This window comes from Micromys minutus, assembly GCF_963924665.1.
Source record: "Micromys minutus genome assembly, chromosome: 4".
Taxonomy (NCBI): Eukaryota; Metazoa; Chordata; class Mammalia; order Rodentia; family Muridae; genus Micromys; species Micromys minutus.
In genome coordinates, this window is record NC_137973.1 from 75,505,912 (window position 1) to 75,522,052 (window position 16,141).

At 43.5% G+C, this 16,141-nt stretch overlaps 1 protein-coding gene and 1 long non-coding RNA gene across 3 annotated transcripts in view; one reads left to right on the forward strand and one right to left on the reverse strand.

Moving 5' to 3' along the window:
* The window catches only part of HS2ST1 (heparan sulfate 2-O-sulfotransferase 1), a 133,919-nt gene that overhangs the window by 57,967 nt on the left and 59,811 nt on the right, over positions 1 to 16,141 (reverse strand). The window lies entirely within an intron of this gene.
* LOC308420456 lies at positions 5,776 to 12,766 on the forward strand. Its single transcript, XR_013975031.1, has 4 exons — positions 5,776 to 5,866; positions 7,318 to 7,526; positions 8,524 to 8,958; positions 11,380 to 12,766. It is a non-coding gene; the product is annotated as an uncharacterized lncRNA (long non-coding RNA).

Consider the following 16,141-nt stretch of genomic DNA (forward strand, 5'->3'; position numbering starts at 1 on the left):
AACAAGTTAATTTCCCCCAAACAGTCTGGGCTAAGTGGTAGTGTTCGGCAGTGATGCAGAACAGGTTGGAATGGAGGAGTTCTGCTGCGGGAGTGAACTGGCTGTATCAGGCGCCACCCTGTGTCAGCAACCCTGCAACACAACCCAGCACTATTAATCTGAACATTTGAAATGTGTTTGCATCATTTTAACTGAAATACTAACAACAACAACAACAAAAACAATTATACACTTTAAAATGTGTCGTTTTAAGGCTACTCTGATGTGACTGACTTTGTTTCCAACATTCCCCAATCATTTGAGGCATTTTTCCTTCTAAGCTGAGGAAACTGCTTGATAAAAAAGAAGCATGAGCAGGATTCTGTCTCAATGAAAAATGGGCAAGCATCGAGCCAGGGAGCCTGGCCCACACTGGATCAAGACGTGTGTGTGTGTGTGTGTGTGTGTGTGTGTGTGTTTGTGTGTGTGTCTGTCTGTCTGTCTGTCTCTGGTTTATTTATTTCTTATATAAGTACACTGTAGCTATCTTCAGACTCACCAGAAGAGGGCATCAGATCCATTACAGATGGTTGTGAGCCACCATGTGGTTGCTGAGATTTGAACTCAGGACCTCTGGAAGAGCAGTCAGAGCTCTTAATCACTGAGCCACCTCTCCAGCCCCCCAGTCTTCTCTTGATGGGCGAGGGCAGAGTGAGGGAGCCTGGCCACACCAGATCAAGTCTCTAGTCTCTCTCTTGTTGCAATGACTCCTGGAGACTTGAGCACAAAAGTTTCATTCATCTGTGCACACAGAAGTACTTCTCCCCTTTACAGAGGGGAGTAAACGCACTGGAAACTTGTCTGCTGCATTACTGTCTCAGACCTAAGTGGCCAAGCTCTTAATGAGGTAGTTTTGAGCAGCGCATGCTGAGGTGTGAGGCTATAAATAATGTCACCAAACTCTAAAGGTTTACAGCTGAAATGGAGCCTAAATTAATAATATGTAAAACCACTACAGACCTCCGTTGTGACACTCATGGTGTGTGTTTACTATCTGACACTCTCAGGAGAGCCAAGTTTTCACAGGGAGAAACAATCTGGGAATGAAAACATCACAAACAGCATAGACTCTGCTCAATGAACCAACAGTTTTATACAAAGCACTTTTGAAAGATTCTACTTTCCAAAGAGACCAACTGCTTTTAAGCCAAGTAAATGCAGACCACACAAAATCAAAAAATAATTGTTCAAATTATAAATAAACTCAGACTATCCAAACCAGACAAAGGAACATGACCCAAAAAAGGATGTAGAAAACTTTTCTAGCGCTAGAGCTAAAACCCACAGTCCACAGCAGAGCAGCTGACTAAATACTAAGGTGCTGCATAATCTGTGCTCTACACAGTGAAGCTCAGTTGTGCTCAGTAACTTCCAAAAATAGTGGCTTGGATTCTTGGCAGTTAGTCACCAGACCTGTGTGGCTGAAATTAGAGTGTCATCTTTTTACAGACAGCAAGAGCAAAGGCTTGATTAACATTACATAAATACACACACCTCAATCAAGAAGATGGACATAATACCATGAACTCAGTTCACAGTAGCTCAACACTGTTTCTATAACAATATGTAATGATTACACATGCAGATCAGTTTTTAAAGAATATCACAAAAACAAAATAAGACCAAATACCCAGGAGACAAACGGTATGTATATTCTCTATTATTTCATGGATGTGAAAACATTTAGGTGTGCTTTACTTTTAGGTTTTTACAATTTAAGTGAATAAGACATCTTACTTTCAAAGCTTTGACATTTGGTGTGGTCCATGCTTGTGATTCCAGCTCTTGAGAAGCAGAGGCAGGAGGATTGGAGCAAGTGCAGGAACAGGCTAGTTTACATGGTGAGAACATGTCTAAGGCAGGGACATACACCAGAGCACACTCGCTAGTTTATGCCAACTTGATACAAGCTGGGGTCTCTGAGTGAGAACAGCCTGCCTTGACTTCCCTCACTGACCGACTTACCAAAACTGTTACCAAAACTGTTACCGAAACAAACCCTTCCCCCACACTGCTTTCGCTCAAGGTGTTTTACCTCAGCAACAGACACCCGACAACAGAGGCCTAGTTTTGGTCTCCTTATGGCATACTGATCATGAGATATAAATAAACAATGTGCTATTTGAAATTTCCCTAGTGTTTCCTTAATCATCATAAACTCACTGTATACAAAAAGGGAGAAATATATTTTCATTATTTCTGTCAACCTGATTTGTAGTAACAACAGTATACCAGCCTAGCTTGCATGGTGTCACTGACTTTAAAGATTCTATTTCCTGTTCTAGATAAACAGTAATTAACAAGAACACGGAGTCATATAAACAAAAAAGCAAACCCAGCCTATTTCTCCAGCACAGGTAAGGCAGGGCAGTGGACAGGGCTCCAGAAGATGGACATGTCTATCACCGTGTGAAGGGCAGTATGAGCATCCTAGCATCTGCTCTACTGGGTATGGAAAGGGTACATGTCTTACTTTCACTTGTCCTGCATTTACCAAAGGTATGCAAGTGTGGTGTGTTAGTTCCAAACAGAAACTTTAAGAACTACTGCACAAGTTCTAACACCATAGTTTTTCTCTCAGCCTGTCCTCACACTGTAGAGGGCATAAAGAGGTCACAGCAGACCCACAGAGCACTGTACCCAGAATATAAAAATAACACTGAAATTTGAGTTATCTGCTATTACTATGACCAGTGAGAGAAAGGATAAAATCCATCTCAGACAGCTTTTGACTTTAGATGATGTTTGTAGGAAATCAAGCCTAAAGCAACAACACCATGCTTGCTTTCCCTGTTTAAGGGTCCTTCCTTCATCTGACCCGTCACATTCTAAAGAACCATTCCAGACCGGGCTAGACCCAATGCTTGAGTCACACACACTCCTTACTCACAAAAGTAGACAAAGCCCAAACACCACCTCTGCTTTAGAAGATTGGTAAGTATGCGTGCCGTACATTTGTATATGCTAAATGTCAGTTGTGACAGACTTTGGTTAATGAGTTCCATCACTAAAATGTTGATTACTGCTGTGGTCTACACACCATGCTGAACAAGGATCCCGAAAATGCCTCGATGACCCTTCTCCAGATCAGGGTCAAACAAGAATTTTGAGGGCTCAGGGCTGGAGATGTCTCAGAAGTTTAGCGTACTTACTGCTTTTGCCAAAAGTGGACCCAAGGCCCAGCACCCATGTGGCGGCTTGCAATAGCCTTAACCCCAGCTGTGGGGACTGGGATGTCCTCTGAGCTCCTCAGGCTCCTGCAGGCATGCAACGCACACATACCCAGGCACATACATATTAAAACATCATTTTTTTTAAAAAGAGAAGTTTTAGGGCTGTTAGTGGCCAAACTAAACTAGCCACTTGGTAGAAAAATATTCATTTGTAAAAAAAAGAAAAAATAAGAATTTTGTGTAGAAAGACTTGAGATTTTGTGAGATACACAGGTTTTAACATTTCAGAATTTAAATAGTAGTTGTGAAGTAGACAATCATGTACCAAGAGACTCAGAAATAAATGTTTCCAAGCAGACTAAAGGAACTAACTGGACAGCAGGTTCCTTCCCAGCATCTTATCATTGCACATTATGATGAAGGTTCTCTCATCTCAAGTTCTTCAGCTGCAGAAGGCACGTGCTCTTCACCACCTTCTAACGTTTCAAAGGAAACACGTGAAGGCAGACTGAATTTAGTTTCCTTGCAAAGAGCCCTTATTAGTACAAGGACAAGGTAAACAACCTCTCAAATGGTCTTCTTCTCAGAGGGTTGACTCGTATGATACTAATAAAGTTTAGCCCAGAGATGAATGGGCATTTTGGAGACAGATCTCCAAGGAATGTGTGCAAAAAGTATTAGCAGATGGCACTTCTCAGTGGCTCACCAATTATGTCAGCATGAAGATATACAGACATTTTAAAGTATTCTTTATTTCACTTTCCACGAAGAATTTCGCCTTTCCAGAGCAGTACAGTTGGATTGTTCCATCTATTTGAATAAATGAGTTTTTGCTGACCTGCTGAACAAAGGGGAAAGTCCTGGAAACCAAAGCTGGAAATAGCAATGGTAATTTGGTAATTCAGATCCTGAGTGACTGGCATTTTAACTACCTTTAAAACGAAGAGACAGACTATGGCAACTCTTCAACAGAAACTGCCAGTAAATTTGTAGAAACTGTTGTGTAATAATTCCATAGTACAACAGGGTGGTATTTTCTCCATGGTAAAACTGAGCACATCCCCACTGTGCTACAGAGCTGCAGCACACAGAGCTACAACAAATGAAATGTTTGTCATGCCTTTTAAAGAAAAAGAAGTATCAAATGTACCAAGTCAAACTTGGCAAACTCCCTTAGCTTTAAGTACACAATTCTACATGTCCCATGAATCTACAATAGCAAACTACCATGCACACTGTACTTTCTGGGTTGGTTTGAGAGCATGAACTCTTGCTATGTAAAAGCTACTCCACCTACTCCGATGCCCTTACAAAGTCTTTGTTACTCTGTGTGACGGGCCCCCATCCCCATGTAGGGTTAGGGGAAAGTGAAGAATGCAGGAGGCTCTCACCCTTCACCATGTGGGGCCCGGGAATTGAACTTAAGTCTTCAAACTTAGCATCAGCAAGCACCCTTACGCTGTTCCAGTTTGGACACTTTTGATCTTCAAGTTTCTAAGCTAAAGCTCAAAAGCTAGAAGGATTGCTTTGCATACAGCATAGCAAGAAACAGCAAGAGACATCCAGCTGCCGTGCAGGTTCCTATCGCTGGAAAATGCAGAGAATGTGGTCTGTTACAGTCCTCGGGTCTTTCTGTTACGCTTGTTCTTGTATAACTTAATGCATGTCATGGCCTACAGATGCAGACACAGTAGCTTATGACTGAAACATGTAAGACAGGCAGTTATAGGCTGGACCGTACACAGCAAGACTGTGCCTCAAAAGGCCACGTAATAATGGTAAATAGCCAGTGTACATTTGAACCTATTCCATCAAACATAACCTCATCAATTCCATCTTTATGCGCTTACAAATGGAGAGATTGCTACTTTATAGCAACCGTTCCACTGATGAAGTTTCCATTCAGCTTGTTTCTTAATGAGCTAAAACTTGTTAAAGGCTAATTATTACTTATAATGGCTAAATTAACTGTAAAACACTGAAACATTAAAACTAACATTTTAGTCAAACTATTAGATGGTGTGCTTATTGGCATAACTGTTTTCAACTTAGTGATTCAATATTTTACCTTTATAAGATGCAATTCAATTACAAAATTTACTCTCAGAAACCAACACTGGAAATAGTGGGAACCGAGTTGCCCTGAACTCTGCCATTTCATACAGAGCGTGGAAGGGAGATTGTAAAGGAAAAGAAGGTGAAATGACTGCACAAGGCCAGGTTTTTATAAGATTCTTGGAGAAAGAGACTTTATTAGGCCTTGCAGAGATGGTGTGGTGATTACCAGGAAGGAGCTGGGGAGGCGCCACAGTTAGACAATGTTACATTCTTTGGCATGATGAGTATCATAAATGTAAAGACCTAAACAGAGACATTAAGTCTCCACATGGGTCATGTAAGTACAGAGCACATTTCTGAGAGCTGAGTGCATTAGATAAGCCAAAGCCAGGGATGGAAATGCTGACAGGGCAGAACCGTCGGAAGGAGAATTAGGCACGGTATTTTCCAAGAAGAGTGCTCACATGAACCTGAGATTGTCCCTGGAAACTTGAACAGGGTCCCACTTGTGGCCACTGTTGCACACTCCTTGGAGTAGGAGGCCGTTTCCTTTCAGGACTGGAGAAATGCACTAGGGAACAGGATGCCGAGTTCAGGTCAGTGCTTCTCCACCTTTAATGTGAACACCAATCTCTTGAGCTTATTGAAATACAGGGATAAATAGGTCTCGGGTGAGCTCAAGGCGCTGTATCTCTAATATCTCTCCAGTTAATATCCAGGGAAGGCCAGTCCAAAGTTGTACCTCAATTTCTAAATGCTGACCTGGATACTAAACTGAGTTTTGGTAAAGAAGTAACAAAATACTAGTTTCTGTAAATTTTAATGAACAATTCAATAGATACAAACACGAAGAAAAGTTAAAATCTGGCTTACAGGGTACTAGTTTCTTAGACATAGAATTTACTTGTGTGTGTATGTGGGGGGGGGGGGGAGAAGGAAAGAGAGAGGTATTTAGGAGGGCTGGCACATGTGTGCCATGGCATCTGTGCGTGTTGGGCTGGCTTTCGGGTGTCTCTCCCCATCCATCAGAGGTTCCAGGGAAGGACCTCAGGTTGTCCTGCATGTGCAACAAGCATTTTTATCCACCGAGCCATCTTGCAGGTCCCAATGGGCATTTTTAAAAAACAAACTAATTCAGTGGCTATACTGAACGCATGCATGGCTGGGAACAAAAAAGTAAAAATAAACTGAGTAACATTCATCTCTTTTGACAAAATCCAGAGCTAATAACTCTCACAAAAATCAGTAACTTGTGCTTTTATAGTAAAATTATTGTGCACAGGCAAGAAAAACAGACACAGCAGCCAACAGAAAAGCAGTTCATCAGCCTTGCTTTGCTGGCTGCCCTGCCATTCTCTAATGCAGTGCACTTACTGACTTAGACAAGCAGACCGAGACAGTACTTTAGAAAGAAATTCAGTGACCTGTATAAAGCATGCTCCCAGGCTGCTGGATGTTCCTGTGGATGCTAAATGTATCTGGTCATGCATTAAGTGCAGTGGTCGATCCTGAAGACACTCTGGTACTTAAATCAGATTTCCCTAACCACTTAAAAGACAGATGCAGATAAAAGCATAGGTACTAGAAACCTCTAGCAGGGTAAAAACACAGCTACGACTTAAAGGGCCACATGCAGACAACACAAAGATATGTCCCACTGTGAGAGATGCTAGCCTCCTGCACAAAAACAGCCCAAGTACTGAGATGTCACTAAGAGCCATTTTTTGACATTAGATGCAAGATGTATTCACTTGCATGAGCTCCAACACTTAAAACATTTGTGTTTAAGTAGCACCTTAACGCTTCCATGTATTTATGAAAACCTTACTCCCTGGCCTATATTTTTTGGAAGATTCTCTTTCAGCTTTAGCCTATAGGAACAAAATGACCACATATAGGTGAGTATACCCTGGTGTGTCTTGTGTCCTGAGACCCGCCGTCTCACAGACTTTCACTACTAGTTCTTTTTAAAGGTTTATTTTACATGTCTACGTGTGTTTGCTGCTTATCCATATATGTACTATGTATATGCTTGATGTCCACACAGGCCAGAAGAGGGCGTCAGATCCCCTGACACTGAAGTTATGAGTTATCTGTTGTCGTTTAAGTGTTGGAAACCGAACTCAGGTTCACTGCAAGAGCAAAAAGTGTTCTCAACCACAGAGTCATCTCTCCAGCCCCTGCCCACCAGCTTTGCACCTGAACTCTGTACTAATCATTTGCCTCAGTGCTCGGCAAAGTACCTGACCATTTAAGGTGAGGAAAAAGACCAGTGGGTAAAGGCACCTGAACCAAGCCTAGAGATCTGAACTCAATCTCTGGGGAACACATGGTAGAAGGAGAAAACCTCCACCCGTTGTCTTAGATTCCCAAGCATCCACTCCCCGCCCCTGCCCCCAACAACATAAAAAGCAAACATATTTCAAATACCCAATCATTACACATTCTAGTGTGTATCTCCCCCAAGGCTGCTGGAATTTGTTCTGGGCCTAGAGCTGTACCATACTTGGGAAGAATTTTTATGTAGACATGTAAAATATTGAAATCCAACAGTTCTTTTCCCTGCAGCACAAAGCTCTGATCCTAACCTGGACTTCTGAGCTACATAAGACTATTTTTACTTAGGTTTCACCCAGTACTAAGAGTTTTAACATCTCCTAAAGAAAGAGAAAGTAAAAATGAATAAATAGCAAGATCACTTTAGATGCTTCTCAAGAAGCCGGTCCCTCAGGTGTAGCCTATCCCAGTGACTCTCTAAGCCTCTCACAGAACTATTGTATTAATAAGGGCTAGCTTTAATTATTTCTAAGTAGGAATATTCATTTGATACACACTCAACACAGGCTGACCAAGAAGCTCATTCAGTCTTAGTCATTACGGTTTCCATTTCCATTTGTGTTACTAAACCTGTCGCTTTTGATGACCACCTTTGCAGACATTTGTGTGTGCTGATTCCTTCATGTGGCTGTCTTACACCCATGTCTAATAACCAGTACCTGATGTCTGTGGAGTTGATTCCACTACTTATTTTTGCAAGTTCTGGACCACTTGTCTATTTCATTATATGCCTTGCTATTCTTAGATCACTTAGTTAAGAACACACACTGTTCCTATTTGTTCTATATTTGTCTTGGGGGATTCTTCAGATAGGATGGTCTCTGGCCAAGGTAGGCTACACAGACCTGTGAAAGGAAGTCTGTGGGCACATTCCTGCCATTTCTTCTCGAACTCTCTTCCTCCCTGTGCTGCTCAGCACTCAGTCAGCCCTCTCCGGAGCGCTCATGCTGTCGAAGGCGCTATGCACGTTGCCCAGGAGGAAAAGCAACAGCCTTAACCGACTGCAAAGCCCAAGGACCACAAGGATGAGCAGTGCTCTCCAGAGGTACAACAAAGGCACTTTTACTTTGGGGGTAAGCAACAGCTATCTAACTGGACTTAAGGAAAGCTGAATGAGAGGGGATTCACTAGTCCTGTGAACCACAGCTAGTAAAGTCATGGACTTTAGGGGAGGATCTACGACTCCACTTTCCTAAGTGTACACTAAACACTTAGCCGGATGACCAGAGATGAGTGCAGCTCTTGCCCTCTGAACAGCAGCCTCTCTGCAGCAGATGGGAGATGGTTACAGAGGTCCTCAACTGGTCAGAACACGGAGAACAAGGAACCATGGAGTATCCAACTCCGGCTGGTACGTCTACAACTCAACTCCAATGCATTAGGCTCAGGGATTAATGCAGGAAGATTCGGGTGGAAAGGTTGTAAGAGCCAGAGAACCAGGATGTCTGCTGTGAGGTCGTCCATAAATGACAGGGAAGCTGGATGAGTTCTCAAAATATCATCCCTTTCGATAAGACCCTGCATAATGACAACACCAGTTGATGTGATTCGGAAATCTCACCTCTAGATAAAGAGCTACAGGATAAATGGAGACAGAAGATGGGGGAGGAGGGAGGGAAGGAGAAAGGGAAGAAAAGAGGGAGAGGGGCGGCCCCCATAAGTTCTACAATCCAGCCAGTCGGCTTTAAACACTTATAAATGTAAGCAACACTAAGTAGACACAGCAGATTTTACACATACAAATGTGTGCACACGTACACACAATAACAAAGAAGGGGAGGGAGGCAAGAGGAGGTGACGGGAGGACAGATGGAAACGATGGGATGGCAGCACAGCAGAAATGGAGAGACACAGGCAGCTCCTCTGTTTAGTCTCCCCCGGGTTTGCCTGTGTACAGTGTTTGATTTTAAAGCACTAACAGCAAACATCTTCTTTATGTTTCATTAGTTTCTGGGGTTGGGGAGCTGATGTAGAATGACACCATGGTGTCTCCTCATCGTCTTGGTGGTCACCTTTTCAGACCTTCCCTGTGCAGAGAACCTGAAGCAGCTCCCAGCATGTCACCTCTGCTGCTCCCTCAGCGCCGCTTCTCTGAGACCTGGGCCCACACTCACTACCCCTGATACACTGTCAGCTCCGAGGAGGCAGACGTCCCCTAGGATTTAGCTAGCATTATAGTTATTGACATATTTAATCATTCCAATAGATGTTTAACATATACAAAGTCTGTAAGATTATAAATCTGATTCACCATAAGCACTATGCCTCCCCAAAACCTTCCATCTAATTTGCTCTCCGTAGACAAACTTGTAGTTTCTAGCAGCTCAATTGCAAGGGGCTAAATCTAATTCCCGTCTTTGAGTCTTCACTCTGTCTACATAGTAGAAAAATTAAAATGTCAGTCTTTGTACACTGCATCCAGAAAAGCTGTGAGGATTGGAGATGAGGCCCTAAGTTCAACCATTTCAGACCTCCCATCTCGAGGAGAGCAGGATGCATCCCACCTCAGGACTGCATCCGCTCATAAGCTCCTCGGACCACTGCACACCACCTAGTGCCATCCACAGACTCCACCCCAACCCTCTGGTTCTCTGCCCTTTGGGGTTTTTATATGTCCTACAACTTCCTCCTTTTAGTCCCTATGGGGCCTCATATGTCCAGACTCCACTATGGTAAATGGATGTTCCCTTTAACTGTTTATTTGTTGAAGTTGTGAGCAATTCTCCAGGAGAGTACCTGCATGGGTGGAGCCAGGGGGTTTGCACCTCTGTATCACAAGCCTAGGAAAAGGGTTGGTTACTTCTCAATCTGTCCTCTACTGTGGCCTGTATATCCAGAGGGAACTGAGTGTCAAGAGACCTGGCTCACATAGGGAAGTTAGCCTGGTGTGACTGCTCTTGCTGTGAGTCTCACACTACCTCCACCTTAGCCCTGACTTAGAAAACACAGAGTAAAGGCTGCCCATAGCACCACACACCCGGGTCTGACACCACCACCTGTCAGGAGAGCTGTGCAGCTTTTCTCACCATCTATCATGATCATCTGTGAAGGTATTTACTGTCTACCTCAAACCCTCCTCTCTCCCTCTCGAGCCTCTCTCTCTCCAGAAGGCTGGGAATCGCAGCTGAACACCTGACATGAGGGATCTTCAGACAAGTGTGAGTCAGCATGAGTGTAGTCACGGTAAACAGTTCCCTGTCAGGACTGGCCAGCTAGCTGTCTCTGGTGCTTTCCTCTGCTGGGCTCCTGAGGGCTAAGGACAAACCAGTGACACAGTGCCATTCATTCACTGATGCCTAGAATCTAACAAGTGACACACCAGCCACCGTGTTAGGTGGGGGAAATGAAAGAAAAAGACACGTGACAATTCCTCTGGCAGCAGTGCATGGCCAGCTCATCTGCGCACTGACTGCATACTGCTCTGGTGTCCCTATTTACAGCTCCTAGATCATTAGACCACAAACATCTTTTAGCTGAGCAACAGCTGTCACAGCCACTGGGATACTATCTTGTCAGTAGTGCAGGACCTGTGCCTCGGACTCTAGGCCAACACTATGCATGTCTACCAGGGAACTCCAGGGGTGACTGGCTCTAGTCAGCATCTTTGAGTATACAGCAGTTTGAGGTCAATGTGGAGAATACAGGGTCTGCAGTTTGCTACCAAATGGCATCTCTGGGTTCTTAGAGACACTGCTCAGTTTCTGCCTTTGTGTAGAACCCACACCCCACTGAAGGACAGCAGAAGAAAACCAGCCTTTCCTTTTGTTTTCAGTGAGGCAGAGGACGATCAAGGAGCTGGGAGACGCCCAGGTTGACCACATGCTCAGCTCCTACCAAGACCCAGTTCTGGCATTAGACTGAGGAAGCCACTTCCAAAGCTGGTGCCACTACTCTAAGCCCCAAGCATGAAAACTGCTGGCTGTTATGAGTTTCTGAATAGTGGCTCCTGGAAACAGAATGAACCCCAGGAGGAGATCTACAGGAGGCTCAAGAACGTAGTTCTCTGTCAAATACACAGCATTATTCAGACTGCTCTGGGCTGGGGTGTTAACCTGGTGACAGCATGTAGTAAGATTTCTGCTTTCTTAGAAAACATACAATGTTACAGGAATATGTTTTGTCTTAATCCAGGGTGTGGGAGATGGGGCTGCTTCAGACTGTCCACAGCAGCTATGATTTGCCTTGTGCTCTGGCAGGGGTGTGATTTTGCTAGAGGCAGATAGTTTCTGCAAACATCTGACACTTGGAATTCTAGGGACTCTTGAAAGGGCAGAGAAATGCCAGAGCCCATTATCTTTCTAATGAATTTTTCTTATTAAAGTATGTAGTTTTTAAAGACTTTTTCCTGACAGTATCATGTAATTTTTTAGCGTGGGTAGATGGGAGTGTTGCTTGTATGTGACCATACAGCTGACGTGTATTTTTGTCTATTCTTCATTATCTCAGTGGTTTTATGCTGAGAACATACATACATATCTCATGTATGTACCATAACCAACTACTGCCTATGAGAAACATGTAAGATAATGTATTTACAGCCATTGCTACAAGCTTATAATGTCTTTTTCTATCTTGTTTTATATGTATATTATATAACACTCAAAAGAATTTTTCTTTATTGAGAAAAGGATACAAAATGCAAAATCCACAATTCTGATAACTGAAAATTGCCAATTTTTTGTAATACTTTATTATATTGGGTATCTTGTCTTTCTTATGCTTTTATTTAGCTGATGAATGAATACATTAGACACTTCTGGGTTTTAGTTGAGATTTTACAGCTTGTATTTTAATTCTTTGGTTCTTTGCTGTTTCTATTAACCCACAGTATTATTTAATAAATGCTATAATTAAAATAAATAAAAAAGGAAATAAAAGAAAAGAAAAGAAAAGCTAGAGCCCAGAGGGGTACGGGCACTGCTGCCCCTGCTATCTGTCACTGTTGTTGCTGGTTGAAGAAATCCTGATGATGAAGGATTGCCAAGGAACTTGGCACCCCTAGTCAGAAGGAAGTAGTCTTAACAATACTGACGCCCCCTTTCCCCTCCAGCCTTTTTTCTCTCCAAACAAGTATTGGGGGATTGGAAGGGATAAGAGTGGTAAAAATAGGAACCTATAAAGTAGCCAAAAGTCCAGCTACAATAAAGCGCTTGTCACAAATCCCTGGGTTATCTTTACTACTATAGTAAATAAATAGATAAAAAATAAATTAAAAAAAAAAAGCTGTTTTGCACTGTTTGGTCAATTATAAGGGGCCAGAAAAGACATGGAGGTGTGTCCTGTCCTGCTCAAACAGTGGGCTGGCTGTGTAAATACCCAATTTTGGTTCTTTAATGTCTGTGGTGGTTTTGAATGAAAATGAGGCTTAGTTCCCAGCTAGTGAACTGTTTAGGAAGGATTAGGAGATGTGACCTTGTTGAAGGATATGTGTCATTGGGGTGGGCTTTGAGGTTTCAAAGGCCCACCCCAGGGTCGGGTCTAGTCTGGTCTAGTCTAGACTGTCTGTCTGTCTGTCTGTCTGCCTGCTGTCTGTAGATTAGGATGTAAAGCCCTCAGCTACTGTCCCAGCAGGAAGACTGTCTTCTTCCCACGGTAATGCTAGTAACTAGCCCTGTGAAACTGTAACCAAGTCCCCATTTATGTCGTTTCTTTTATGAGTTGCCTTGGTCACTGCAGTAGAGCAGTAACTATTCAGTGTCAAAGCCTGATCCTGAACTCTTCAACCCACCTCACAGAGCTGGGCTCTGGGTACCCCAGAGTTGTATTTAACTCTGGCTACTTACACCTGTTGACGGCCTTTCTCCCTCAATAAATGGCTACAACCATAGGACAGATGCCTTCTGTCAGTGCTACAGAGCCCTCCCTCCATAGTGGGCCCTTCCTATGGGCCCTCCAAGTGCCATCCTAGAGGATGCAGCTCCTGCATATCCCAGAAAACACTGCAGATAGACAGCCCTCCACAGCAGCACCAGAGAGAACCACACAGCGTACTTACGACAGCTGAGAAACAGTTATCCCCACATAGAGAAAAACTACATTATCTGTGAAACATTATCATTCATCGCAACAATCATCCTTTACCAAACTGCACCTCGAGCAAATGCAATCATACTGAATAGATTATATGATTGTAAAAGGATTCAATTAAGTTTTCCCTCTTGGTATAATTTGGCAAATGTGAATTTATGTAAATGTGTAATGATGCTTCAAAGATACAAATTCTACAGAAATGGAAGGAACTTTAAAAACATCTTTTTTAGAACACCACATTTATTCAGTGTTAAGTATCAATATAGTTTTTTTGTTTTTCTTTATTTAGTACTGTTAAGCTACAATGACATTAGGCTGGAGAGACGGCTGAGCAGTAAAACGTCCTTGTTGCTCTCCCAGAGGACCTGGTTCGTCTCAGTACCTACAAGGTGGCTCACATACACCCTTCATTCTAGTTCCAGGAAATCCAGCACCCTCTTCTGAACTCTCTTGGCACTAGGTACACACATGTATATACAGACAAGTAGGCAAAGCACCATACAAATAAGGTAATAGCTAAAAAAAAATTAAATTCTTTTTAAAGACACAGTGACATTATCTACAGAGACTCTAAATTGGTTATGTAAAATAAGCATTCATTTTAGTGATAAAACTAAAATTACCTAAAAATAAAGATAATAAAACCTTATAATGTATGTTCCGGCAGACGTGGTTAAGAATCTCCTAAGAAGCACTACTGTATTTCTTCAGAGGAAATAATGTTGACTCCTAGCACTGGACAGAAACATCACGGATCTGAACTTCCTGGCCTCTCTATCATCTACTTGGGTTTTAGATCTCTAAGTATGTCTACATTCTAGTCTGCTTTGTATTGCTGGGATAAAACACTGCAACCAAAATCAACCAGAGGAGGAAAGGGTTTATTTTAGCTGACAGCTGCAGCCCAGCCTGAGGGAAGTCAGGGTAGGCACTGATTCAAAGACCATGGAGGACAGTGACTTACTGGCTTGCTCCTCATGACTTGCTTGGCCTCCCAGAGCTGGCACTGCCCACAGTGGACTGGACACTCCCACATCATCACAATTCAGGACCAAGTCCTACAGACTTGCCTACAGAACAATCTTTCTGGAGGTATCTCAACCAGAGTTTCCTCTTCCCAGATGACTGGCTTCTGCCAAGTTGACAAAAAACTACCAGCACCAGACATGCTGGAGCATGCCTTTAAGTCTCAACAATCAGGAAATGGAGAAAAGCAGATCTCTTTGATTTCTGGGCCATCCTGACCTACAAAGTGAAACAATCTCTCAAAGAAACCAAATGGAACTGTTACCCAACTACCACCAAGTACAAAGAAGCTAACCAGTGCAGCCTGCATATGATAACAGGGCCTCTTATCAAAGAAAGAGGTTAAAAGATGTTTGCAATGAGAGTCAGTAGAAACCATGACAACTGACGCGTAGAACGCAGAACGTGAAGGAACCTGAGAAACAGCACGTCGGCTCTCTGACTCTCTCTGCCAGGGTCCAGAAGAGCATCTCGTAGACATTCTGCCTGTCACAGATGAGATGACCTTCTATGCCTTTTTAAAAGGGCATTTAGTATTATCCTAGATAATGCTTCTTACCAGATATGAAATGTTAGTTCCAGGAACTTTTAAATGTTTTTGCCATTCCTTTAAATGATTAAAGCTGTTAAAACTTGGTGAAAGTGGGCAAGCTGCCTGACTGAGAGCTTTGAGCCCTTCTTCCCAGTCACCACTGTTTAAGGCCAGGCACGGTGTGTGTGTGTCTGTGTGTGTGCGCGTGTGTGGTACTGCTGCCGCTCTTTCAGTGGTACTGGAGGTGGTGGCAGTAACAACTTCAACCCTGCTCCTTCTGCAAACAGCCCGGGAGTTTTCCATCGAGCAGTTACTTCACTGGTGATCCATGAGCTGTCTGCCAGCTGTCTTTGCTACTTTCAGAGTCCCACGGCTGCTCAGACACCGGGCTCTAGCTAAAGATGCCCTGGGGAAGAATAGCTAGCCACGTATGCCCCAGAGAGACTTTACTCCACTCAAAGGAATACTAAAGCTGCCATGGCTACCAAGAGCTTCCATTTCTGTTCCACAGATGGAAAACCTCCCTTTTAAGTCGGCTTCAGCCACAGATGCTGCAGATGACCTAGCCCTCAACCGCTCTGGATGTACCCACCCTCCTTGCGTATAGGATTCCCAACCCACAACAATGGACAGGCAAGTCCAGGATTCCTCCACCATGCTGATGTGGCTAGTGGAGACTTTATAGTGAGCAAGCAGGAGCCCATGCCTGGCTGTCCAGACAAGGAGCCCTCTGCTCACTCCCATCGCGTCAGTCCAGGAGACTACCCTCTGTGCGCTGTGCACTGCCTCTCTGTTCTACGCCTCCCTCAGTCCCACTCCAGGCTGCCCGAAGAAACAAGGCCCCAGAGTCCTTGCCTGGTGGCTATGACGGATCAGTGGCTCTGCAAATGTGGTAGGAAGGAAGACTTTGCTGGTTCACAAGCCACTGGTGCTTTCTCTCCTCCTC